General features: G+C 48.4%; 1 protein-coding gene and 1 non-coding gene across 7 annotated transcripts in view; both read right to left on the bottom strand.

The window, feature by feature from the left end:
* ABTB2 (ankyrin repeat and BTB domain containing 2) overlaps positions 1 to 27,881 on the bottom strand; it is a 202,564-nt gene that overhangs the window by 103,550 nt on the left and 71,133 nt on the right. The window lies entirely within an intron of this gene.
* Positions 26,869 to 27,004, bottom strand: LOC146405309 (small nucleolar RNA SNORA18). The gene has a single exon (XR_014839249.1). It is a non-coding gene; the product is annotated as a small nucleolar RNA SNORA18 (small nucleolar RNA).

Raw genomic sequence — 27,881 nt, 5'->3', positions numbered from 1 at the left:
AGGCTTGAAGGAATACTGCAGTATTTCAGCCTTGGGTTTCTAGCAGAGAAACAAACCCAGTTTTGTCATATAATTTTCTGCACCTCTCCTATAACAACACATCATTTGTGGATCTATGCTAAAGCAAACACCATCTGGTGGCTGTGTAAAAAGCTGTCCAGGGTTCTGACCTTCAAGATGTAAGGGGTTTGTTTGGGCAAAGGGGGCCGGGTCAGGGGCGGGTGGGGTGGGGGTGGGGGGGAAGAATCCAGGAATGATTCAGGGTCGGCAACCTGTAGAGTGGGATATTTGGAGGCTAAGCGGAGAAAAATGAGGCTGGTGTCCCGTTCCAAAGACTCAAGCCAAAATCGCCAAAGATTCTTTTTTTTCTCTCCCAAGTGAAAAATGTTGCCAGTCTATTTTCCCAGGCTCTGACCTCAACACACACACACACACACACACACACACACTCACACACTCACTCATAGGAGAAGAGAGGGTACAGGGGAGCCACTGGCTCTCCAAAATGAAAATGACCTCCTGAAAAACCGAGCTCCTGGAGTTCCCGACGTGGCGCAGTGGTTAACGAATCCGACTAGGAACCATGAGGTTGAGGGTTCGGTCCCTGCCCTTGCTCAGTGGGTTAACGATCCGGCGTTGCCATGAGCTGTGGTGTAGGTCACAGACACGGCTTGGATCCTGTGTTGCTGTGGCTCTGGCGTAGGCCAGTGGCTACAGCTCTGATTCGACCCCTAGCCTGGGAACCTCCATATGCCATGGGAGCGGCCCAAAGAAATAGCAAAAAGACAAACAAAACAAAACAAAACAAAAAAAACCGAGCTCCTTAGTTCTCCATATCATGGACTGTCCCAGCTGTGCAGCTGCAAAAATGAGACAGACTCTGCCCTGTCTGCAGCCCAGCACGCTGCTCTGAACCACGAGCACACCACGGTTACACGAGCCAGGTACAGGGCACTCCTAGAACTCAACTGCCGTCTCAGGGGCTGAGCTGCTTACACCCAAGCTTGTTTAAAACGTCTAAATGCAAAATAAAACTCCATTATTCCTCACACATGAAATGATCTCCAAGAGTTAATAGGAAGGGCAGTTAGTCCTAGTTCCATAAGCCGGCTTTTCATGAAGATATATCTTGGCACTGATCTCTGAATTCTTTTTTCTTGCACATTTACACATCTGTTTTTTAATTTGTATTTTTACATTTTTATATTGGGGTAGAGTTGATTTACAGTGTTATGTTAGTTTTAGGTGTACAGGTGTGTTAGTTTTAGGAGATATGCACACATATCTCCATTCTTTTTCGGATTTTTTCCCATATAGGTTATTACAGAATATGGAGTAGAGTTCCCTGTGCTTTACGGTCAGCCCTTGATGGTTACCTTTTCATATATAGGAGTGTGTATATGTTAACCCCAAACTCCTAATTTACTCCCCCCCATACCACCACCGCACCAAACTCTGAATTCTGACTTATAAGCAGAGTCCATTCTGAGCAGACGTGGAGGACAACTGCTCCAGGATGAACTCACACCCCTTGAACCCTCAACATGGGAGGGAGAAATTAAAAGGAAGTGAACCCAAGAGCCACATACAGCTTAGGAAGACCTGGTTCTATAGCATCAGAGAAGAAAACACATGACTGAAATATTTAGAACTGGTTAATGGGAAACAACATGGAGGTTCCTCAGAAAACTAAATATAAAATTAACATATGGTCCAGTAATTCCACTCCTGCACTCATATCTGGACAAAACTATAATTCAAAAAGTATGTACACCGCTATGTTTATTGCAGCATTATTCACAATAGCCAAGACATGGAAACAACTTAAATGTGCACTGACAGACGAATGGATTAAGAAGATGTGGTGCATATATGCAATGGAATACTACTCAGCCATAAAAAAAGAATAATGTCATCTGCAGCAACAGGGATGCAACCAGAGTTTCTCATACTGTCAGAAAGAGAAGAACAAGTACCATATGATATCACTTATATGTGGAATCTAAAATATGGCACAAATGAACTGTTTCTACAAAATAGAAACAGACTCACTGATACAGAAAACAGACTTGTGGTTGTCAAGGGGGGGAGGGGGAAGGGACTGGGACGAACTGGGAGCTTGGGGTTAGCAGACAGACGCAAACTACTTCACTTAGAATGGATAAGTGATGAGGTCCTACTGTATAGCATAGGGAACTATATCCATGATGAAAAATAATGTATACATATTAAAAAGGAATGTATAAATATGTATGACTGGGTCATTTTGCTATAACTGCAAAAATTGGCACAACACTGTAAATCAACTGCAGTTCATTTTATTCTATTTTTTTTTAGGGCTGCACCCGCAGCATATGAAAGTTCCCAGGCTAGGAGTCAAATCAGAGCCATAGCCACTGGCATACACCACAGCCACAGCAAAGGAAGGTCAGAGCCTCAACTGTGACCTACACCACAGTTCACGGCAATACGGGATACTTAACCTACTAAGCAAGGCCAGGGATCGAACCCTCATCCTCATGGATACACTCAGGTCTGTTACCACTGAGCCACAACAGGAACTCCTAACTCAACTATACCTTAATAGAAAATTAAAAAATGAAAATTTAAAAAATAGAACTGGTCAAAATTAACTCAGAGCAACTAAGTCTCCAGGATGCCTCTGTGACTCTAAGAGATGAAGCATTTTTAGATTAGAAGGGGCCACAGAACCCAGTGCAGGGAAGAGCAGGCTTGCTGTCATAAACCCAGAATGAGGCAACTGCTAGAACTTTCTAGAAGGATGACCATGTTCCACATCTGGGCTGTCCAACGCAGTGGTCACTAGTCACATTTGACTACAGGCACTTGAAATGTGACTCATGGAATTCCCGGCGTGGCACAGTGGTTAACAAATCTGACTAGGAACCATGAGGTTTTGGGTTCCATCCCTGGCCTTGCTTAGTGGGTTAAGGATCTGGTGTTGCCATGAGCTGTGGTGTAGGTTGCAGACGCAGCTCGGATCCTGCGTTGCTGTGGCTCTGGCATAGGCTGGCAGCTACAGCTCCGATTAGACCCCTAGCCTGGGAACCTCCATATGCCACAGGAAGTGGCCCTAGAAAAGGCAAAAAGACAAAAAAACAAGAAAGGAATGTGACTCATATGACTGAGGAACTCAATTTTTAATTTTATGTAATATTAATTAAAATGTAAATTGAAACAGTCACAAAAGGTGAGTGACGACCATATGAGATCAGACCGCAAAGCGCTCTTTAGGAAAGAGCCCAGGAACTCTCTCCAGCAAAGCTACCCGACAGTGATCTTTTTCCTTCTTTTTCCCCTGGGCCTTCGGGTCCGCTCAGTCAAACCCACATCTCCTAACGCCAGGATGCCCAGCCCAATCCCCAGGGGGCTGACTCTGATGTGCATCCCGGAGGAGACATTCTCTACCTGGGGGTGCTACCAGTCATGTGAAGCCACCAACTCTCCCCAGAGCACATCCCAGGGACCCACGGGCCATGCTGCCTCCCCGAGTCCCTCTGAGAGCAAAACTGGAACAGAGGCAGCACCCGGCTTCATTCACAGCTGGTAGGCAGAGAGCTCTCACAACCCTAGGAACCCCAACCGGTTTTGTCCCATAAAACTCTCAAGGTTAGAGATGAAGTCCCGGGGTACATCTTACGGATGGTCATGCTGGCCTTTGTGCGACTCATGCTATAAGTTATCAATCATTAGAGCATACCCTTTACATGCCTTCCCCACAGCACATTCATTTGTTATTAGTATAACAAATTTCTGTTTCATTTTTTCTTTTTCAGCCACACCCACAGCCTATGGGAGTTCCCAGGCCAGGGATCAAATCCGAGCCGCAGGTGAGACCTGTGCCACAGTGGCAGCAATGCTGGATCCTTAACCCACTACACTGGGCGGGGAATCAAACCCTCATTGCCTGAGAGACAATGCTGGATCCTTAACCTGCTATGCCGCAGCTGGAACTCCATCTGTCTCATTTTCTCTTTTTTTTTTTTTCCCCTTCATTTCATCCTCACACTGAGAGAGAAGCAAAGGGAGGTATGCTCACATCTGTTTTGTAGGAGAGAAACACACGTGTCAAGGGTTCATAGAGGTGGAGGTAGCGACCCAGCAGAAGACTAAGGATGATCTTGGGTTGCTCTGGGCAAGTCACTGAACCTCTCAGTGCTGCAGCATCACCTGGAAAATGCGAAGAAGCAACACCTGCCTCTCGGGGCTGTTCTGAGTTAAGGGTATGCACAGCACTCAGCACCAAGACAGCGCTGCAGAAGCACCTGCTCTTCGTGAGGAGGCTGTAACGTGTGTGTGCGTGGAGGGGGAAGAAGAGGGCACAACTGGATGTTTCTACATGTGGTTGTAGAAAGTCTTTGAGGCTTCCCGAGAGGCCCCGAGGACCAAGGAGGAGGACAAGTGGAACCAGGAGAAGCAAGCTGAATACAAAACGAGGATCTTCTGAATTCAATCACCCAACTGATCCCAGTCGATAATAAAGCACCTGCCCTCGCAGGGCGGAGTACTTCCTGAATAATACATGCACGAGGTCACCACTGCTGATGGCAGCGTAATCCAATAAGGGGTCTCAGAAGAGGACACATCAGTGTGCGCTGAGGTTCCGGGGCCTTGAGCAGGCAGGATTTCCAGGTCAAGGTTCTCCTCAGACCTCTGTCCAAAAACATGCCTGTATCCTTCCAAGGATAAACGTGCACTGATAAGGTTTAAAAATTTTTTTTTCTTTTGTCTTTTTGCCTTTTCTAGGGCCGCTCCCACGGCATATGTTGATTCCCAGGCTAGGGGTCTAATCGGAGCTGTAGCCGCTGGCCTACGCCACAGCCACAGCCACAGCAGATCTGAGCCGCCTCTGCAACCTACACCATAGCTCACGGCAACGCCGGATCCTTAACCCACTGAGCAAGGCCAGGGATCCAACCCGCTACCTCATGGTTCCTAGTGGGATTCATTAACATTGCGCCACAATGGGAGCTCCTTATTTTCATTTTTTGCTTTTTAGGGCCATACCTGAGGCACATGGAGGTTCCTAGGCCAGGGGTTGAATCGGAACTCTAGTCACCAGCCTACATCGCACCAGCCACAGCAATGCAGGACCTGAGCCATGTCTGTGACCCACACCACAGCTCACAGCCACGCCAGATCCTTAACCCATTGAGCAGGGCCAGGGATCAAACCTGTGTCCTCATGGATGCTAGTCAGAATCGTTTCCGCCAAGCCACGGGGGGGAATTCTAAGTTTGTTTTTTTTTAAGGGACATTTGGCTCAGCATCAGCTCACTGGAAGAATTCCATAGGAGTTACTTACTTCATGGGTTTTCTTAAATACTCAAATCCCTCATGTTACAGATATAAAAGACACGTTCAAACCCTCTCAGTTACCCTCACTCAGGTTTAATAACCTGAAAGATTTTTTTACAGGAAAGGTGTAAGTTGATATGAAAACAGAAATACGGCTGGAATGGCTGACCTATTGACTTGCGCACATAGTCCGGTAATTGTGGAGGTGAAAAATCCAGGTTTACCTACACGATGAATATACATATGCGTCTTTGCTTTACAAAACTATTTACCATAGGATTCCAATGAGAAGCCTGTTTTCCCCATGTGTGTGGAAGGGGATTTAACCTACAAAAATCCTCCTCCCTCTAACAGTTTTGGGTTTATACCAATTGAATCATGTGGAAAATGTCCTTTTTTTGCTCTGGCCTGACTTATTTCTGAGAAATCAAGGTGGTGATAAAAGGATTATGAAGGAGGATGATTCCTGACAATGATTAGATTCCCATCTCCCAGATTAATAGAGAGGTCGGAATTGAATTAGAAACCCCGGAAGAGAAGAGGCCGCAAGGAAATCTGGTGCCTGCTTGGCTGTAATGAGTTATCCACGTGGACCTTACGCAGCATGGCCATCATGATACATTTATACTTATCAGCATTTTCAGTCTTTTAAAATGCTATCACCCATTCTCCTCCGGCTTCTCCCACCCAAGGCACAGCCATTTTCACAGATGGATGAATAAGCCACAGTCTTCTGGTTTTTAACAAACACCGCACAGTCTGCCCCCCAAATTAAGTCAGACTTGTTGCCACACAGCTGCAGCGACGGGCTGCCAGCGTCTCTGGAGGACAGCGGGACTTCCGACTTGGCAGGACGGGCTGCTGGGTTTGCACAGAGCCTGTCCAGCCCTGAAATGCCACCACACCCCTGGTACGGCAGTCCCGGCACCCAACAAGAAAACAACACGGCCCCACAGCCTCATCTGAACAGCGTGATAGCCGTTGTTCTGGCAACCGCTCTCTTCCCGAGAAGTAAATCAGGTCCAGAAACGCAGCAGGCCTGGTGCCTGGCACACAGTCGTCTCTCAATAAATGGTGGCAATAGTTACAGCCCAGCGTTGCATCTGGGACTTTCCTCTAAGTGATACGTATAAGGGCCTTCTAGCAAGTTTTCTGGTTTGGGCAGCTGTTATTCCCTGAGCAACTCGAGGGGCTGATGCCCCCATGATCTCTGATCTGGGGGCTCACCCACAGGTGAGGAATCAGACTCAGAAAGAAAGGGACCTCAGAATTCCTGCTGTGGCTCAGCAGAAATGAACCCAACTCGTGATCCACAAGGCTTCGGGTTTGATCCCTGACTCTGCTCAGTGGGTTAAGGACCCAGCATTGAGTGAGCTGCGGCATAGGTTGCAGATGTGGCTTGGATCTGGTGTTGCTGTGGCTGTAGCGTAGGCAGGCAGCTGGAGCTCCAGTTCAACCCCTAGCCTGGGAACTTCCATGCGCTGCACCTCAAATAATAATAATAAATTAAAAAAATAAAAACTAAAAAGAAACTTTTTTTAAAATGAAAGAAAGAAAGGAACCTGTTGTGTCAGAAGTAAGATTTAGACCTGGGTCAGCCCAACTTTATCCTCTCTCTTTTCAGAGCCTGGGAGGGGCTCAGATCTGGTAGAAATAAAGACAAAGGAGGGGCTGGAGACATTTCTGCAACAAAGCGAATGCGGATGCCTAGTGAGACTGTGGGCATCTTCCAGTTACACCCTCAACAACTATAGCATCTACGGGACCCGCCCCCACCACCTCCCCATTGGACTTTTGTCCCCCACCAGCCTTGATAGATTACAAGTTCCCACAACAGGGACTGTTTCTTCCTCTCGGCTTTGTTTGGAGCATTGTTCTAGCAAGGCTCAAATAAGGGGCCATTATTAATAGTGATAATAATGCAACGCTCTTTTCTCAAGGGCCTGACAGACCAACAGCATGCTGCTTCCTGCCGCCTCTCGCTGGCGGTTTTCACCTACGAACCCTCAGCTGCCCGGGCAATAGCACCCAGCATGCCCTCTACATCATGCTGCCTGAATGCCATCTCATCAGATTCTCCAGGGCCCCGAACACTGGGCAGAGGCCCGGCAGAGGACGGACGAGACAGCCACGGGAGACACAGCAGGCCAAGGAGATAATGGGCCCCAGGTTTGTTTTGAACTGAGCTCACTTTGCAGCCCAAGGCCTAGAGCCACACAGCTCTGGAACGGGGTCAGCTTCAGGAATGCTCCGGGGAGCTCTGGTTTTCATTAGACACTTTGGGCCCGTGGAAGCTGGGACCAGTTAAGGGTTCATCTCTTGAGAAAGGCTGCTAGTCGTGATGGAGTGACTCAGAGGGAGCCCCTGTGTGTTGGGGCTCAAGCATGGGGCCCCATGTGCATGTGTTTCCATGAGAGCTGGGCTCATCCTTGGGGTTCGGGCTAGACATTCATTCAAGGCTCAGTGGAGGAAATAAGAAGCTTTAATGGCCACGAAAGCAAAGGGCAGGGTGGGGCCGGGTTTAAACAAAAGCTCTTTTGCAGGTTCTCAGATTTTAATTAGCATGCCCCTGGGGACAGAGAACTCACTTGTACCCCCGGGGTTACAGACATAAGGCCTGCTCAGGTGTTACTGCTACTGTCCCCTGGGAAGGGCCCAGGTAAGCAAAGTTAATCTGGGTCAGAAGCGCTTGGCTCTTCCCTGAGGGTCTCATCTGTGCGGCTGGCCTGTTCTCGGAGAGGCTGGAAAGGCAGGAGGACATACGCGCCTTCGGGGACTCACATTCCGCTCATTCCCCAGGAGGTCACGAGCTCCCGCTGTGGACAGAGTTCAACTCCAGAGCCAGTGTGGAAACAAAGATGCATGAGCCTACATCTGGAACCCTCTTTGAGTCCAAAGAGCAAGATCACGCATCTGCCGCGCACAACACACATGGCCGCCACCCTGCTACACCCCAGCCTCCTGCTGACGTCTGTGCGGGAGGCTGTGATCTGGGGGCAGGACTGTGAAACCACCTTGGTAAGGCTGGTGTGGGGGTGTTGTGGGCCCGGGCAGCTCTCCTTTCCATACTGCCGTCTTTATGGGGTCTGCTGGTTGATGGGCTTTGCTCTCTAAGATCAGCCGTCTATTAGAGAAAGCCTCCCAGCGTCTTCTCTGAGGGAAGGTCCTGATCAGGCTTCTCCAGCAGGACCAGAAGGGAGGGAGTCCCAGCTCCATCAGGCCACCAGATCTTTGAGCAGCAGCTTGGAGGGAGCATAGGGCCCAAGGTGGGGGGGCCTAATCTAGGCTGGGATTCTAATCTAGACTCCCCCTCCTCAGCTCTCTCAGTCCTGACCTCTTCCTCTGCTGCCCGTGTGATCAAGAGCACATGGTGACACTGGGACATGGCTCCTTCTCTGGGACTGTGGACAGGGAAGAGGCACAACCACTTCTACAATAGGCAAGGGAAGCAAGAATGGACTGAGGCCCTTGGAAATCGATTAATGGCCCAAATCCATGGGAATTTGCCCACTACTCCAAGAGCTTTCAAACTGGCTCAGGAAATCTGATTTTGTTTGACTTTTTTGCCACCAACATTTACCTGAATTGGTTGGTGGCTCTGTTTCTTTCTTTCAGTTTTACTCCTTAAAGCTGAACAAAGAAACCCAAATAGAGATTCAAAGCCAAGAGTTGCTGCAATGCTCTCCCAAAATAGGAGCAGTGAGGGCTGTCATGGACTGGCCATTCTTCAGTCCCTGCGGACACTGAACTATTCCAAGTATGTCCCAGGGTACCATCCTGGGTGGGGTGATGCTTAGGCAGGACTGGTACTGTAGGGTACTGACTGGAAGGCCCTGGACCAGACCCTTCCCATCTGGCCCATCCTCAGAATAAGGGTCTTGGCTTCACTTGCCTTTGAATCCTCTTCTAGCCTGCAGATATCACAACCCCTCCACCCTTCCATGTCCTTGGTCACCAAAGGGGGGTTTTAATGCAGCACGACGGGCCAGGCAAGAGGCAATGAGCATCACAGACCCAGTTCCTCCCTGATGGAACCTCCCCCCCAAGTCCTCGTCCTTCCTGATGATTCATGAGCTTCATTTATTTTTTATTTTATTATTTATTTAGTCATTTTGCCTTTTCTGGGGCCGCTCCCGCGGCATATGGAGGTTGCCAGGCTAGGGGTCAAATCGGAGCTGTAGCTGCTGACTTACACCAGAGCCACAGCAACACAGGATCAGACCCACGTCTGCGACCTACAACACAGCTCATGGCAACGCCGGATCCTTAACCCACTGAGCAAGGCCAGGAATCGAACCCGAAACCTCATGGTTTCTAGTCGGATTCGTTAACCACTGAGCCATGACAGCAACTCTGGGCTTCATTTAAGAATAAGGGAAAGGGCTGCCTGATCCGTTCCCCCCAAAACAGACGCAGGGGTGAAAGAGAACAGAAACAAAGGCAGCGAGTTTCTGAGGCAAGCCTTTCATACTCGCCTGCCATCCTCCACTCCAGCTGAGTGAGAAGACAGAGGGAGAGGCTGGACCTGCAGTTCTGTGGCATCCACAAAGCAGCAGGTGTGTCCCTCTGATGGCTCAGGGTCGCCATGGCCATACAAGAGATGATGCCCTTAAAACCCAGACATAGCCCCCAGGGGTCCCTTATTCCAGCAACTCTAAGCAGACTTATCACCAGAAGAAAAACGCCCTTTTATTTTATTTTGCATTTTAGGGCCACACCCTCAGCATATGGAGGTTCCCAGGCGAGGGGTCAAACTGGAGCTGTAGCTGTGGGCCTACACCACAGTCACAGTAACACCAGATTTGAGCTGCGTCTGTGATCTACACCACAGCTTATGGCAATGCTGGATCCTTAACCTGCTGAGCAGGGCCAGGGATTGAACCTGCATCCTCACGCATACTAGTCAGATTCATTTCCACTGAGCCATGGCAGGAACTCCTTATTTTATTTTTTTGCTTTTTAGGGCCACACCCACAGCATATGGAGGTTCCCAGGCTAGGAGTCCAATTGGAAGTATAGCTGCTGGCCTGCGCCAGAGCCACAGCAATGCAGGATCCGAGCTATGTCTGCGACCTACAGCACAGCTCACAGCAATGCCAGATCCTTAACCCACTGAAGGAGGCCAGGGATGGAACCTGCAACCTCATGGTTCCTAGTCAGATTTGTTTCCATTGTACCATGATGGGAACTCAAAAAAATGCCCTTTTATTTGTCTTTTTGCCTGTTCTAGGGCCGCTCCTGCAGCATATGGAGGTTCTCAGGCGAAGGGTCTAATCGGAGCTGTAGCTGCCAGCCTACACCACAGCCACAGCAACGCCAGATCTGAGCCACATTTGCGACCTACACCACACTCACGGCAACGCCAGATCCTTAACCCACTGAGTGAGGCCAGGGATTGAACCCGCAACCTCATGGTTCCTAGTCAGATTCATTAACCACTGAGCCACGAGGGGAACTCCAAAAAATGCCCTTTTAGAGTGGGGAGGAGGAAACACTGACAGAGCAGTGCCAAGGCCTGGAATCTAGTCCCTCCTCTGCCACAAATTCACCCTAGGGCCATGCTGAAGTCACGTGTCCTGCCTGGGTCTCGGTTTCCCCACCTGGAGCCGAGCTATTTGATCGGAACGATCCCTTCTCGCTGGCACCGCGCACTCCTCAATGGAGCGGGCAAACAGTAGTGTGTCTTGTTGTTTCTGAGCAAAGGCCCTGATTGTTCTCTACAGCATGAGCTTTTCTATCTAAAAACCACGACCTCTCCCCTCCCTGCCTCCCCGCAGCCGCCCCCTTCCTCTGAGACCCACAAGACTCTCACAGAACATTCATTTATTTTTCTTCAGTGCTCGGGCTGAAAACGCTGATGACTAAGCCATTGAATTGCACGGTGCTACTGTGCTCCTTGGAGGATCCCTCCCCTTCCCCAGCCCCCTCCCTGTGCCCTGCACCCTCCTGGACATGTGGTAATCGTTAGGAGCAGTTTGATGGCGTTTAGGTTTGCAGCGCAAAGGAGGGTCGGGGGAGGGCTGGTGGCGAGGCATGATAAATGGACACAACAGTCCAGAGAGCCACTCCAAAAATAAACATAAAGCTCCTTTTGAGTGAGCCCACTAAAAACAAATTCTAAAAAAGCCTTTTCCCCTCTTTTTTTTGGGGGGGGGGGTGCAGGTCACAGTGGAGGTAAGAGAGGGAAGTTCTCTTGATGTAAAGAACTCTACTCAGAGAAAGAAAGAATTCTCTCTCTGGGCAGCCACCAAAAGAGGCAGCCGCCCTCAGAAGAGCCGGCCAGTGCTGGCAGATTCCATGGAGAAACCTGGGTCACCACTCAAATGGCCAGGACTGCCCCACTTGGCCTCAGTCTTGCTGACTTTTCTTTCCCTCTTTTTACGGCCGCACCTGCAGCATATAGAAGTTCCCAGGCAAGGGGTCTAAGGGGAGCTGCAGCTGCCGGATCCTTAACCCACTGAGTGAGGCCAGGGATCAAACCTAATTCCTCACAGACAAGATGTCAGGTTCTTAAGCCACTGAGCCACAACGGGAGCTCCATGGCTGGCTTTCTAAAAGCCCCTCAAGGTCCAAGAGGACTTCCTCAAATCTCTTCCTAGACCCCAACCCCAGGCTCTTAACTCTCCCAGTGGCATTCCTCCCCCAGCCATAGCTCTGTCCACATAGTTTAAAACCTCTAGACCTGTACTCTGAACACGAATTGGGTAGCATGGGCACCGAAGACTCCCTATTAACGGGTTAGGCATGATGATGACGCTGTGGTTAGTAAAGCAAGGGCGCTTTTCTAGAGAGGCCTGCTGCAGCAGGGGGCCCAAGATGACATGGGCTATGCTTTCCAATGCTTCAGCAGCAACAAGGATGATGCACTAGCTGAAGTGGGGCAAAATCCCCCTAAGCACTGTGCCTGGCCAGTGGGTAAGTGGGAAGTCTTCATACAGTGCTTTACTCTTTTGTCTGTGCGTTGGAAAATATTTAGAATTGAGAAAAAGACCCTCTTCGAGGAAACCCCAGACTTTTCAGGGTAAGATTTCCCCTGCAACCTGAGTTGTATGGGCTGGGCTCCTTCAAGGAAGTGCCCCTGTGGAGAGAAGCACAGCACCTCAGGAGCTCTGGGTGCTGATTTCATTTAGGGGCCACACACATGAGCTTGGCCAACCAGATGCTACCTGAGAAGGAAGGATCAATGTTCTCAGGCTTTCCAGGAGGCCACTGGAGACTTCCTTTATTAAATCGTCTTCCACGTTGGAGTTTTCTGTGTGCCTTTTCCCCAAGGATCTCTCAGGTGCATTCGTCAGATGCACAGTAAGCTGGCTATGTGAGGCAGGAGGCACCTCACTCTGGGGGCCAGCCCTTCCCTCCCTAAGGATGCTATGGACCAGCCAGAGCAAGGCTCTTTCCTGGATCATCCATCGTAGCAGCTTGCCTGGGTTTCAATCGTGCTCTGCCACTCGCCAAAACCTCAGGCAGGGCACTGAAACTCACGGCACCTCTGCGGCCTCTTTTGTCCAACAGTGGTAGCACCGAGTGCTTTGAGCAGCATTCGAAGGCTGCACCAAGGGTGGGCAAGCTGCCTGTATGAGCTTCCTAGAGCTGCTGTAACAAAACACCACGCATAAATTTGTTTATTTATGGTGGCTTTAAACAACAGGAATGTATGCTCTTACACTTCTGGAGACTGGAAGTTGGAGAGCAAGGTGTCAGCTGGGGCATGCCTCCTCCAAGGCTCTGGGGAAAATCCTTTCCTGCTCCTTCCTAGCTTCTGGTGGTGGCTGCCAATCGGCATTCCTTGACTGGGGTGTCTCTGACTCAGTGGTTCAAAGTTCCCTCTTATTATAAAGACGCCAGTCATTTGGATTTGGAGGCTACCTACTCTAGCAGGATCTTGTCCTTAACTAATTACACCTGCAACAACCCTATTTCCAAATAAGGTCAAGTTCTGGGGTGCCAGGGGTTAGAACTTTAATGTATTTGGGGAGGATTGATTCAGCCCGGACACTGCCCTTGCACGCAGTAGCTGACCCCTGTCAGTCCAGGGACTGCAGGAAGCTGTGCTGACCAGGCCTGTTCAGTGGTTAATATGCTGGAGAAATGCCCACTGTGACAGGAACAGACTCTTCTCTTTTTGTGGTTGCTGCTAAAAGGAGGATTTGTTTTTAAAAAATGCTGTGGTTTTCATCAGGAAGTGCCCCTAGCTAGAGCCCAGAGGATGGGAGTGTTGCTCCATGCAAGTTAAATCCAGAGAAATTCTTGGTTTTCCACCTGAAACCATTCCTTGGGCCACTTACTGGCAACAGCACCGAGTCTGGGCCGTGGAAGACATGAAGAAAGAGTTGGAGGGTCTGAGTCACGGCCCCTCTAGGAACCACCCTAGAGGTTGGCAATTTTTTATGCAAAGGATCAGAAGGTAAACACTTTTATGCTCTTTAGGCCATCTGGTCTCTGTCACAAATACCCAACTCCGCTATTACTTCGTGAAAGCAGCCACAGACCACACTTAAGCCCAGGGATGTGGCTATTTTCCGATGAAAATTTATGTGGACACAGAAATGAGAACTTCATAGAAATTCTATGCGCTATGAAACGCTATTGTTGTTTGATTGTTTTTCAACTGCCCAGTTAGCCAGTGGGAAAGTCAGACTCAAACAGGTCTTCTGACTCCCTGTTTGGCACCCCAGCTAATATTCCACATCATGTAACTATGCTCCAAGACAACAAGCATGCACCTACAGATTAAGTTCGTACCCACGACACCCCAAGTTCATCACGGGTCGTCCTCTCAATCGCTTCTTTCTTTTTTAAGGTTGGTTTATTTTTATTTATTTATTTATTTATTTATTGGTCTTTTTTAGGGCAGCACCTGGGGTATATGGAGGCTCCCAGGCTAGGAAGTCCAGTCAGCCGTAGCCGCCAGCTTACGCCACAGCCACAGCAATGCCATATCTGAGCCTCGTCTGCAGCCTACACCACAGCTCACGGCAACACCAGATCCTCAACCCACTTGGCGATCATCCCCATGGATGCTAGTCAGATTCATTGACAACTGAGCCACGACAGAAACTCCCTTGATCACTTTTCCAGGAAGTCTTACACCACTTGGGTGCTGGTACAAAGCCAAGAGCTCTTCTTGAAAATGCCCAGCTTCCTAACTAAGACGACTAAGTGTAACATTGACAGAATAGAAGGATGGACAAGGCGGTGCCCATTGTTCTGCTGCATCCACACGCAACAAGGAGCAAAGCCTCAGGATCAGCTGGGACCAGTCAGCTCCTGAACCACAGGCTGCACCTTCAGAAAGAGATTCCTTTATCTAAGTCAGGAGTTGATGACTAGATGCTAGTGGGTGCCAGGCATACAAGACGAATGAGTGACCTTGGGGGATGAAGGCTTAGAGCAAAATTTTTTTTTCTGCTTTTTATGGCCACACCCACTGCACATGGAAGTTCCCAGACTAGGGGTCTAATCAGCGCTGTAGCCGCCAGCCTACGCCAGAGCCACAGCAACATGGGATCTGAGCCACATTTGCAACCTACACCACAGCTCATGGCAATGCCGGATCCTTAACCCACTGAGCAAGGCCAGGGATCGAACCTGCATCCTCATGGTTCCTAGTCAGGTTCGTTTACCACTGAGCCACGACGGGAACTCCCATCTTAGAGCAAATTGGAGAACATTTATTCCATCTAAATGGGGCAGATACCACTCAACTGTTGCCAGATCTGGAAATCTCCTAATTGTTTAATAATAGCCTAAGAATTTTGTTTTTAAGACTATTGGGTCAAAAGATATCCGCAGGTCCCTTCACCCTGTGCAGCTTCTGCCTTGAGGTCTCTAGACTTCGAGCAGCACCTGTAGTGCTTTCCTAACTATGCTCATTACTGGAGATGGGTACATTTTGGGGGAAACAAGCAACCACATAACCCTGAATAAAGCAGTGCAGGAGCTAGAAGGCGGGGAAGCGTGGTGTCTCGAAGTAGATGGACCCTGAATTATTCAAGACAGGTTCAGCCTGGGGCAGAAATAGAAAATAAATCCTTGCTGTGTCCTGATTCAGACTAAATTGAACTTGACGATCCCCTGTCACAAGACACCTTTGATGGAAATGAAGATGATCATCACCGGTGCCATCCAACATGGTGATTGATCATGTTCCCTCTTCCAAATCGCAGCGATGTCCTTGAATCCAGGAAGGGGCCTGGCTCCGGTCCAACACTCAGCCTCTGTCTGGATCCAGAGGAAGGCTCGGTGGGCGCCCTCCCCCTGGTTCATTCTCTGTAACTATTTGGAACTTTCTTTTTGCCCCACGACCCATCACATGCTCCTTGATGGCAGAACCATAGCGTAGTTGCCCCTGTATCCCTGGCAGCCTCTATGCCAAACCTCAGCAGAGGCTTCGACGGGCTCATGCGTACTGGGCGCAGCGCCTGGCAGGGCTCAGTGTTTGCTGAGCAAGCACGTGGAAATCAGTACTTAGGGGCATCTGTGCAGCTGGATATTTGTAGTAAAACAAGGAGGTAGGTTATTATGCCTGGGTTTTACAGCCTTTTTTTTTTTTTTTTAAAGTAACTTTCTCAAAGTATAAAAGCTCGTGAGAAGCCCAGCTAGGCTTTGAATCCAGGTCTGAACCCAAAGTCTGCGCTTCCACTGAGATGTGAGGAACACTTGCGATTCAGCCAGAGAAACATACCCCTAGGGCTGCTGAGCTTGTATGGAAAGCCCGTCCTTCAGGGACCCATAGGCGGAGGGGCGGGGAAAGAGAACAGATCCAGATGATGGCAAGTGACTGACTGGGTGGATTCCTTCTCAGGTCTGTGTCACAGACCAAACAAGGTCCCAGGGCTGCTGTCACCTGGGGAACTTGACCCTCGCTACGGCTGAGCTTGACACAGAGCTGGCCCCCACGTCCGCGCATTTTTAAATATTCATACATCCAAAGAAGCATGATGAGTTCATGTCCTGGAATCAGAAAGATCCAGTGGCCTCACCACTTTCCTTCTTTTTTTCTTTCTTTTTTGCCGCACTCATGGCATGAAGAGGTTTTTTGGGCCAGGGGTTGAACCTGCGCCACAACAGTGAACCAAGCCGATGGAGTGACAACGCCAGATCCTTAACCTACTGTGCCACAAGGGAACTCATCACGTTCTATTGACTTTATACAACCTATTTAATCTTGCCGACCTTCAGTTTCGTCCTACCTGAAGATAACAAAGCACCCATACTTCCCTGAGCTGCTGGGAGGATTCAATAAAATAATGTGTAAAGTGCTTATTAGCGCAGTGCTTGATGTACAATCCAAATTCAGTACAGCGCTGGCCATAGTTTGTTTGTGGGAACCTTTTATTCTGAAATAATTAGAGATGCAGTGGGAAGCTACCAAAATCATATAGAAAGCGCCTGTGTACTGTGCCTTTCACCTAATTCTCCTAGGTGGTTATGCCTTACATAACTACGGTACAAGGGCAAAACTGGGAAACTGACCTAAGAAAATTGTGTATTATAGCTCTCCGCTTTTTAAAATCACATGTACATGTAGTTTATTTTTTATAACTATAACTATAATTTATAACGATCATGGAGGCAGTACAGGGCTGTGGTGAACACGTGCAGCGTCTAATCCCAGACTGGGTTCTAAGACTGATTTGGCCTTTACTAGCTGGGTGACCTCCAGCAAAGTTACTAAACTCTATGCTCTAGTCTCCTTACCTGTGGAAGAACAACAACAGTAATAGCACTTCTCTGACAGGGTTGTTAAGGGGATTAAATAATGTATGGAAAGTAGCAGGTGGGCACTTAAGTACAACTCCATGATTTTTAGCTACTAAGAGGTTCACTATTTTGGCCATTCCTGGGACCTGGGAAGGGAGTGTGGAGAATAATTTTCATCTAATTTTCTGTCTATCACAAGGCTCAGATCTTTGTTTCCTTTGGTTCACGGTTGTGATGCTTTATAGAAGTGAGCCAGGAAAACACTGGGGGGGGTCTGCTTTTGTTGTTTGGTTTTGGAATAAACCCAAGTTGCTAGTGGAAGAGAAAACTCAGGCAGTCCAGGCCCGAAGAGCCAGCTCTTGGAGGCCCTGGGGTCTCTGTTGGGGTGCCTCGGCTAATCCAGGTTCAAAGTGTGGGCTGGCAAGGGATGTGGGAGGGGCACAGCTGGCTCTGCTGGCCTCTCCACCCTGCAAAGGCCAGTGCTTGGCCCCAGATAACACTACCCCAGAGTGCTCACACTTTAAGACTCCTCCAATCCATCTGAATGGTGGATCTCACAGCTGCGCAGTCCTAGCAGAGATGGATGAAACTGGACCTGATTCTGCATTAGGCCCATGGGAGGGAAATGACAGTGGCCACAAGGTCTGGCTTCAAGGTCACAGCTCCTAAGAACTTATATGCCCCTATGCAGTGGTATCGGAGAGAAAAGAGGAAGGAAATCGACATTCAGCTGCATGGAGGGCATCACCCCAAAACAGGCTGTTGCTATGGGAGAGTTGATGACAATCATTATGCCAGCAGCTTACAAGTAGTAAGGGCTTACTTCCTGTTAGGCACACTCACTTCTCAGACCAGATTATGGTTGGTACCATCTATTTTTTTTATTTTTATTTTTATTTATTTATTTATTTTTTGTCTTTTTGCCATTTTCTTGGGCTGCTCTCGAGGCATATGGATGTTCCCAGGCTAGGGGTCGAATTGGAGCTGTAGCCGCTGGTCTACACCAGAGCCACAACAACGCAGGATCCGAGCTGCGTCTTTGACCTACACCACAGCTCACGGCAACGCTGAATCCCCAACCCACTGAGCAAGGCCAGGGATCGAACCCGCAACTCCATGGTTCCTAGTCGGATTCGTTAACCACTGAGCCACGACGGGAACTCCAAAATTTTTCTTTTTTGGGGTGGGGGGGCGCACCTGTGGCAAATGGAAGTTCCCAGGCTAGGGGTCGAATAGGAGATGCTTATGTCAGCCTATGCCACAGCCATGACAATGAGCTTTGCGTGCAATCTATACCGCAGCTCACGGCAGCCCTGGATCATTAACCGACTGAGCGAGGCCAGGGATGGAACCTGCATACTCATGGATACTAGTCGGGGTCTTAACCTGCTGAGCCACAATGGGAACTCCTAAAAATTTTTTAAACTGAAGTATAGTTGCTGTGCAATACTATGTAACTTACAGGTATACAAATAGTGAATTCACAATCTTTAAAAGTTATACATCATTTATAGTTATTATGAAGTACTGGTATATTCCATGTGTTATACAATATATCCTTGTAGCTTATTTTCTACTTATTTGCTAAGAGTTTGTACCTTTTACTCCTTTACCCTCTACTGCCCCTCCCCCATCTCATCTTATAATAGGGGGTCAGAAGGTTGGAGAGGCCAAGGTCACAGCCAATAAGCCACAGGGCCAGGATTCAAACCCAGGCTCATGGACTCCCAGGTTGGAGCCCTTAGCCACCAGGCTACCCTCTCCACCTTAAGACCACGACTCCACTTAGGCTGTGCTCTCACGGTGGCCCTCATTGATGCTATGATTCTGTTTTGGTTACAGCCCGTCTAGTGTGATCTTATGCAGCCCTGCATGAAGCAGTACATTGGAATGGTTATACTATATATTTAAAACAAACAAATGACAACGAAATGCACATCTCAGCTAGGTAACATTTCAAAAGAAAAGAGCAAGGTCATTTGTTTTTTTTTTTCTGGCCAAGCAGGTCTCTGTTCTGGTCGGGAGGTACAAAGTCAGACCAGCAGATGTGCAGATCCGCATTTCAGTCTGGGATCCCATGAGACACGTGTCAGCCCGCTCCAGCCCGGCCTGGTGCAACACAGAGCAAACGAGCCTCGAAAAGCCACGACGCCTTCCCGCTTTGAAAAGTTCTTGCTTCCCACTTCCAGCCTGCTCTCCTCCTCAGTCATCCTCCACTTCAGGCAGCAATGATGTCAGGGGAGAGAACTGGACCAGCAGCCTTGACCGTCTGCCTCCTGCCTGGGGCCCCAGTCCCGGCACCGCTGAGCCGGGCAGAGCGGACGAAGGTTCCCCCGTGGCCCTGACTCTCCCGCGCTCCACACCGGCCACGCGCAGCCCGGAGCCCCATTCCACGCGTGGGCCTTGAGCAAATGTGAAATAAACAAACAGGGTAGCGGGGGGAGCTAATTGCACCACACACTGACTCCCTCACCTCAAAACCCAACAGAAAACAGCCGATTCCATCATTTGGAATCTGTTTGGCTTGGAGCCAGGACAGCATTCCTTACTCAAGACCTGCATCAGAACACGGCGGGAACCCACAGGCTGAGGCTCTGTGCAGGAGAGTGAGATGCAGGCTTCGTCCTCCTCACCCTCCTGGACTGAGGGCCCTAAGTTATGACAAGAGAAAAGCTGGTAAACACCCAGTGGAGCCGTTCTGCACTGCCCGCTGCAGAAACAACACATGCTAGACTTTCTCCAGAGCCCTTTGGTGCGGGGACCACGGCACGCTGCAAGCCCCCCCTGAACACTCGGCCTCATTTCCCTCTTACTCCGCCCTCAGAGGGGCTAAAACAGCAACCCCATCTTGGGTTTCTTGCCTGGAAATAACTAGATGGCATTGGTACCAACTGCAGCCATGGCTTTTATGAGTAGCCAGGTCCACCAGAAATCACCCCCATGTACGGGGAACCCAGCTCGGTGCTTCTTTGTATCATCTGTCGTCTGCTTTTCCTGGCTGGCATGGCCAGTTTTCGCCGGGCTTCCAGCTCTAGTTAAAGGTGCTTGCTAATTACACTCGGCAAGCTAGGGACTAACAATACTTTCTGCCAGCTTTTCAGGTCAAGGACACCAAAACGTCCAACCCCAAACCACCTGTCAGGTGAGCTACGTGAATTATTCCTTTGAGGTCAGCTGGACAAAACTCTGTGGTTGTCTTTACAGGTGGGCAGGGCCATGGGCAGGGAGAGTAACTGTCCCACTGGAGGTGGTGCCAGCGGCCATTGCTGGGCCAAGCAAGGCCACCCTCACACACCTGAACAGAGACCTTTTCACGTTTTGTTTGTTTGCTTTTTAGGGCTGCACCCGCAGCATATAGAGGTTCCCAGCCCAGGGGTCCAGTTGGAGCCAAGCCACAGCAACACCAGATCCAAGCCACGTCTGCAAGCTACACCACAGCTCACGGCAACGCCAGTTCCTTAACCCACTGAGCGGGGCCAGGGATCAAACTTGAAACCTCATGGTTGGATTTGTTTCCACTACACCACAACGGGAACTCCATCTTTTCACATTTAATTCAGCAACTCACTGAGCTTCCAGAAAACAGAAAGGCAACTGGGCATTACCAACACCGGGAGGGCTTGGAACTGACAGCTCAGGGGTCAAAGCCTTTGTTTCTTAGGCCTGGGCGGTGGGGTGGGGGGCAGGGCTTTTGAACGATACCAAGTGCCCTCTAATGAGAAAAAGGACATGTTCAAATAGAAAAACAATTCGACACTAAAGAGAGCCACGTCAAACATCCTGCCTCAGTGTGACTAATAATTCCCACGACCACACCACACCGTTGGAGGGTCCTGACCAATTTTTAAAGTTTTAAAAAGCACTTAAAATAGATCATCTTCCTGCTCCCCAAACTTAACCGGTTATTCTTGGCTGTGAATAAAACCGATGCTGGTACTTACTTAAAGCTATACTTCATAATCCAGTTATTATTCTTAAGGGAAAATATTAATACATAAAGTCTTTCTTGGCTCTAGATACCATGCAGAAAAAATATAGGGCAACAGGATTCTTACACACACACACACAACTCCCCCACCACTCAGCTCCCTCCTCCTCCCCCGGGCTGAGCCTGCCATTTCATCTCCTCTTTATTGGCATGCACATCTGGATTACATAAATTTCAAGTATGGTTTTCAATATTAGTACCGCTTAGGGTTACAATACTTGACAAATCTCGAATGCCAGGATGTCAAATCAAATTAGTTTGACCAGCCGCAGGAGCGAGGGGACGAGAGGGATGTACAATTGGAGGCCTTTAATAATAAACAAGGGCTTGCAGCGGATCCATTGTTTCTTGTTGAGTTGGCACAGAGGTTTTGGAGGTGACCTAATGAACTCTCGGATCCAGGCATAACATGTGACCTGCAGCCCCATGCTTCCATTCCTTATCAGAACAGACTGAGCAAGTGAGCAGTGAGGCTTCTGGGGAGGGAAGGGTGGGCGGGGAGGGGGTGGGGGGATGGCTCTGGTCATCCCCAGATCCATGGTCCAGGATTACGAGAACACTCTATTCTCAAGTGATTCTTGTCAAAGCAATTCCGTTGCAAGACAGTTCTGTGGATGAGTGCCATTCCCCAAAGACACAAAGTATATGAGAAATATTTTTCAGGATAAGTCGACAACCCTGAATGTTTCACCCTGCTCCAATCTAATACTGCTTGATCTAGCTCTTCCAGCTAGGTCAGGGGCAGGCTCAGGAGATGCCCACTTAGCTGAGAAAGTGAGTTCAGAGGTTCAAATGAAACTACTTGAACCAACAACCCTAGTTACTAACCCAGAGTCTCTTAAAGAACATCTTTGAAATGCCATTATTTTACCTTTATTACACGTTCAAGTCTTACCCCCATTGGAAGCATCTTCTAGCAGGTCATGACCCTGGTATTTCAGGAGGGCTGCAGGTTGATGAGATACTGAGTATTTTAGGGTCGAATGTAAACGTGACTGGCTACCAAACAATAAACCAACAACAACAAAAAAAAAAACAACAAGAAGCACTTTTAATTCTATTTTCTAAATGTCTTATTAAAAAAATAACAAATTCTCCTTTCCTAATAATATTCACATGTCGCTTGTTAAAAACTCTTTTGTGATAACCAGATATCTTCAGTGTTTTTACCTAGCCCCTAGGGATATTAATAGATGTCACGAGAAAAAAAAAAGTGTGTTCACAGTGAATTTTATTTGGGCATTACTGTGTTAAACAATGTTAAGTTTGTTCCTTTACTGCAGGACTTCTCAGAGCCTTGATGTGCAGAAGCGTATTATAAAACGCCAAGAAGGAAAGAGAGTGTAAGGCATTTTCTGAACACATTTGGCCATGGAAGCTTTTCTTGTGGTGCACTTCACATGAGCAGCATTCTGAGAATTACTTGGGGGATTAGCTGATACTGAAGTTTTCTATTCAATAATCACCACCCTGAACTCACAGAGAAGCCAACTAAAGCTGTCCAATGTGCTGGCTTCCATTGTGATGCACTAAGGGAATGGCTGAGTGTCACCAGCCCCTGTGGGCACACAGTGGACAGAGTCGGGTCCTCAATCTGACTCCACCTCACCCCCAGCTTTCTGTAGGGTCAGAGCTTCTGAGTAACAGAGCTCACTACCTGCCAGGTCTCCCAAATGGCCAACACCCTGGTGGGAGCGGACATGGCCCAGGTACCTCCGTGAGAACTAAATCACCACACACACAAGGCTGTGCATCGTAATTTCCAAGCAGGACCCTCGGCACCACCTTGGAAACAGGAAGGTGCTTCAAGCCAGGCTATCACCACAAAGAGGTTGGGAAGATGCCCAATGATCCTGGCCACTATGGATGCCCAGTGAACTCCAAAGGCCACAGTTAACCCCAGGGTGATCTGATATCTGATGATGGCTTTTGTGTGAAAAGTACATACAGAAATGCAGCTCTGGGGAGTTCCTGTTGTGGCGAAGTAGATATGAATCTGACTCGGATCCATGAGGATGTGGGTTGGATCCCTGGCCTCACTCCGTGGGTTAAGGATCTGGTGTTGTCGTGAGCTGTGGTGTAGGTTGAAGACATGGCTCAGATCCTGTGTGGCTGTGGCGTAGGCTAGCTCCGATTCCACCCCTAGCCTGGAACTTCCATAGGCTGTGAGTGCATCTCTGAAAAAGCAAAACAAAACAAAACAAAAAAACATAAAACAAAACAATGCAGCTCTCTGGGCCTGGCTATGAGAGGTGGGAAAGGATGCCTTTAGCTCAGGTGTCCTGTTTGACTTGCTACATTCTGACAGTCACTGGGGAAAACTAAACAGAAACCAGCAATCATCCTCTTACTGCAAAATGAAACCTGAAAAAAATGCACATAGCACCTACTTAATGAGGTAGACCGAGCATCACTGGGGCACTATTGCCCTCGTCAGCAATGGCACCACTATTTCCTGAAAGCTCACTACTGTCATGTATTTACATGTGTCTAATCTTCACTAAAACCTCAGAAGAGTCTATTTTACTTCATTTTGCAGATGAGGCCGGAGAAGTCAAAGGTCCACAGACGGGGGCAAAGTTAGGATTTGAACCCAGGTCTATCTGGGATCCTAGCCTGAGCCTCCAACAAATATTTAGGAATCCTTACTTTGTGGGGGTTAAATGGATCAGACAGGATTCTGCTCTCAAGAAGAAAGATGCTGAGATGAAAGGCCTGAGGCAGACAGACAGCATTAGCGAACACTGATAAAGAAAATGCCTTCTATCAGTTACTACTCTAAATGCTTTTTGTAAATAAACTCAATTGAACCTCAGCGAGACCCTATGGTCTCTTTTATTTATTCTTCTTTCTTTTTAGGGCCCTACTGGCGGCCTATGGAAGTTTACAGGCTAGGGGTAGAATCAGAGCTATAGCTGCAGGCCTATGCCACAGCCACAGCAATGCCAGATCCAAGCTGCGTCTTTGACCCACACCACAGCTTATGGCAATGCCAGATGCTTCACCCACATCCTCAAGGACACTATGTTGGGTTATCAACCCTCCGAGCCACAGTGGGAACTCCCTGGGGTAGGTACTATGGTCCCCACTGTATAGATGAGAACTGAGTCACGACACGGTTAAGGACTTGCCAAAAGTCACAAACAGAAAGGATGAAGCCTGGATGGGACCCTGGCGTGTGCAGGGTTGACCAATGGACTACACAACGCGGCAAAAGGAAGATGGGGATGAGCCTGGAGCTGATGCTGAGGCCAGGCCAAGATCCTGGGCAGTGAATCCGCCACCTGCCTGGTGGGCTGTTCTGGCTCCAGCATCCAAGTCAGAGAGGAGACCTTCACTGGTCCTCCCTGTGCGGGTCAGAGGCCTTCCTCAAGTCTCCAGTGACCCAGCAACTTCCGAGCTCCGATAGCTCCCCTGGAGCCCTCTCTCTCTCTCCTTGTGAGAAAGGCACAGCTCAATCATCTGTTGGCCATGACTGTCTTCCCAGCCCAGGTCTGGGAGGCAGGAGGCGGGCTGGCTGTCCTAAGCCTTTTGGCCTCAGGGCCCCCATTATAACCTAACAGGCATGGCTAGTGGGATCTGCCCACAAATAACGATCCATCAACTCTTACAGACTAGACTCATTAAGTCTTCAATAAAAACGGGCAAAGAGTTCCCGTCATGGCTCAGCGACAGCAGCGAATCCGACTATTATCCATGAGGATGAGGGTTCGATCCCTGGCCTTGCTCAGTGGGTTAGGATCTGGCATTGTATGAGCTGTGGTGTCGATTGCAGACAGCAATGCTCAGATCTGGCATGGCTGTGCCAGTGGCGTAGGCCAGCAGCTGTAGTTCCGATTCATTCCCTAGCCTGGGAACCTCCATACGCCGCGGATACAGCCCTGAAAAAGCAAAAGCAAAAAAAAAAAAAAAAAAAAAAAAAAGGCAATTTAAGCTTACTATCCAGCTAGCTACTTCCGATGTCATCACTTCTCATCCTTACAACCACCCTATTTTATAAATGAGGACCCTCAGGCTCAGAGAAGTAACCTACCCAAAGGTGAGTCAGTAATTGGAGGAGGCAGCAGGCTAAGTGAAGAGCTTGGTGGACTCACAATCCCTGGCGGCTGTCCCTACATCATCCTGCTTTTCCGGAGAAAATAGAACTACAGCACATAACTAATCACAGCATAGTGAAGAAAATGGGAAAGCCCGGGTTGTGCCACACATAAAGCAACACTGCAGAGGCAACACCTCCCAGCCAGGAAGAGGTGGTGGCATTTAAGTGGCCGGAGCTGCCTTCTGGAGGGGAACATACTGCCGCTAAGTTCTTGGCACTCCAGGAACGAGAACCTCCACCCCAAACCACAGGCTTAGCAACGGCAGGACACCCAGTAGACTCTCTGCCAGGGCAGGCGTGGGCATCTAGGTTCTGATGTTCCTTCCGTGTACAGGGGAAGTTCTCCAACACCTGCCCCCCTCCCCCACCTGAGACAGCAGATCTTGGTTCTACCCAGGCTAGCTCGTGAATCCTTATCTACCCTTGGTATGGAGGCCATGGCCCTCTTCCATCCTGGCTGCCAGCACTGCCCTGGCTAGAAACCACCTCTAGTTCCCCTTTTCGCATAGCCACCCACACCACCCAAGCCTTGGATCGCTTCTCTCCAGGGTTTGGCGTCAGCACGTATCTATAGCGTCATGCTTCCCAGTCACTTACAAGAGCCTCTGTACCTCCCCTGGTCCCTTCTGTTGAGACAGTCCTATAACTATCACTGATGCCTTGCCAACCAGACTTTGACGTTCTAGCACGGCCCTCTGTGGCTGCCTGCTGGGAGGGCCACTGAGCTGCAGAACCCAAATAATTTGTTTTCTTCAGAAAATCCAGATGACTCCTAAAAGCCATCTGCCACAATGAAGCTGCACCACCTCATTCCAGTATACTGGGGGCTTAGTCATCTGAGGTTGATGTTAATAGACACATAATAAAGCTACATCTCAGGATGGAATCGAGACTCATAGTCAACCTTCTCGTTTTTGGAACATTGTCTCTCTATATATATATGTATTCAAAAATTATTCTAAATAAATCATGAAGACCATTTGCGAATATTTTGCTACAGATGAAGTTCATGGCAATGCTGATGTAACAGAAAACACTATAAACCCAAATGCCCATAAGTGGGTGATGAATTATATAAATCCATTAAACAGAACATCCTGTATAATGCAACACTTTGTAAGGCATTAAAAATGAATATGTAGGGAGTTCCCTGGTGGCCTAGTTGTTAGGATTCAGAGCTTTCAACCGCTGTGGCCTGGGTTCAATTCCTGGTCTGAGATCCCACATTAAGCTGCATTACACTGTGGCCAAAAAAAAAAAAAAAATGTAGAAGAGCTCTATTTCATGACTTGTAAAGATACTGATAACATATTGAGCAATATCTTGAAGAAAACCAGGTTCTAAAATGGTATGGAGAGATCACATTTTTTAAAGGTTTTTTTTTTATTATTATGCATAACATAGATAAAATTATTTAAGTCAATAAACTTTTAAGGATTCTCTTTGCACTGCTTTCGCCCATGTTTTGGGTCCTTTCAATACTTCCATCATTACCTTCAAGGTAGCCCCTTCAAAAAGAATTTTTGCTCGGTGCATACATGAACCACATGTCATGTCAGGCCACTGTTGTTTCAGTGGGGCTTCTTTCGTGTCAATGATCTATGGACCCACTTCAAAATTCCCCACTTTCAAACATGCATTCAGTTCAAATCATATTCACTCCTAAACTATCACACCCTGCAACAGTACAGATCCTTGGGATAGGCCAGTACTCAAGACAAAAAAGGTTTCCCTGTTAGGTTTTTTGTAGTTTATTTAGCAGCTGTCTTGTAGTTCTTCCCCACAGATCTAACATGTAGTTTAGTTCTATGAGTAAAGGAAACCACAGAGTTGCACTATGAGGTGTTTCCAACGATGCAGGTTTATAGAAAAAGCCCCGTCGGGATAGACCTCAACAGGATCACAATTTGTAATGAAAACCTCTGTACTTGCCCCAGCACCTTGAAGACACTATCTTCAACTGTGAGAGTAGAGACGACTTTAGTCTGCTGGGGTTTTTTTTGTTTTTTTTTTTTAAGAGCCACACCGGAGGTATATGGAGGTTCCCAGGTTAGGGGTCAAATGGGAGCTGTAGCCACCGGCCTACATCACAGCCACAGCAACTCAAGATCAGAGCTGCATCTACACCACACCTACACCACATCTGCACCTACACCACAGCTCATGGCAACACCGGATCCTCAACCCACTGAGTGAGGCCAGGGATTGAACCTGCAACCTCATGATTCCTAGTTGGGTTCGTTGACCGCTGAGCCACAACAGGAACTCCAGTCTGCTTCTTTTTTGATGATCCATATTTTAAAATGGTGTCTACCTTAAACATAGTAGTTGTACAATAAAAGTTACTTAAAAGGCTTTCTTTTGGTTCAGGAAGCAAGGAGCAAATTCCATTTAGTGTATGTTAAAATACATACTGAGGGAAAAAAAAAATACCATCCCATAAACCCAAGCTTCAAAGTTTCAAATTTAACCAAAGGCAAGTAGTAGTCATTTAAGGCATGGGTCAAGACATAAAAATCGTCACCAGCCAAGCCAGAGGGTACCATCCAAGCTGGCCCTAGAGGACACTGTTTCTCAGATGGTCAAAACGTTTCCTTGAGAATAAGGAGAAACTGCCAAGAAATGTAGTCCCGGAGGCCCAAAACCTGTATTTGGTTCCTTAATCTTGGCAAACACTACAAACTGGTTGTTTCCTGACCAGGTCCTCCCCCAGCCAGAAGGAAGGGAGAACTCTTCACCAGCCAGTTTGATGAAAGTTGCTGAGTTTTCTCAC

This window comes from Sus scrofa, chromosome 2 (assembly GCF_054392235.1).
Source record: "Sus scrofa isolate SSC_HxYL_T2T_F1_AM1 chromosome 2, Sscrofa_HxYL_maternal_Yorkshire_Landrace_v2.0, whole genome shotgun sequence".
Lineage (NCBI taxonomy): Eukaryota > Metazoa > Chordata > Mammalia > Artiodactyla > Suidae > Sus > Sus scrofa.
This window is presented reverse-complemented; position numbering and strand designations above follow the sequence as displayed.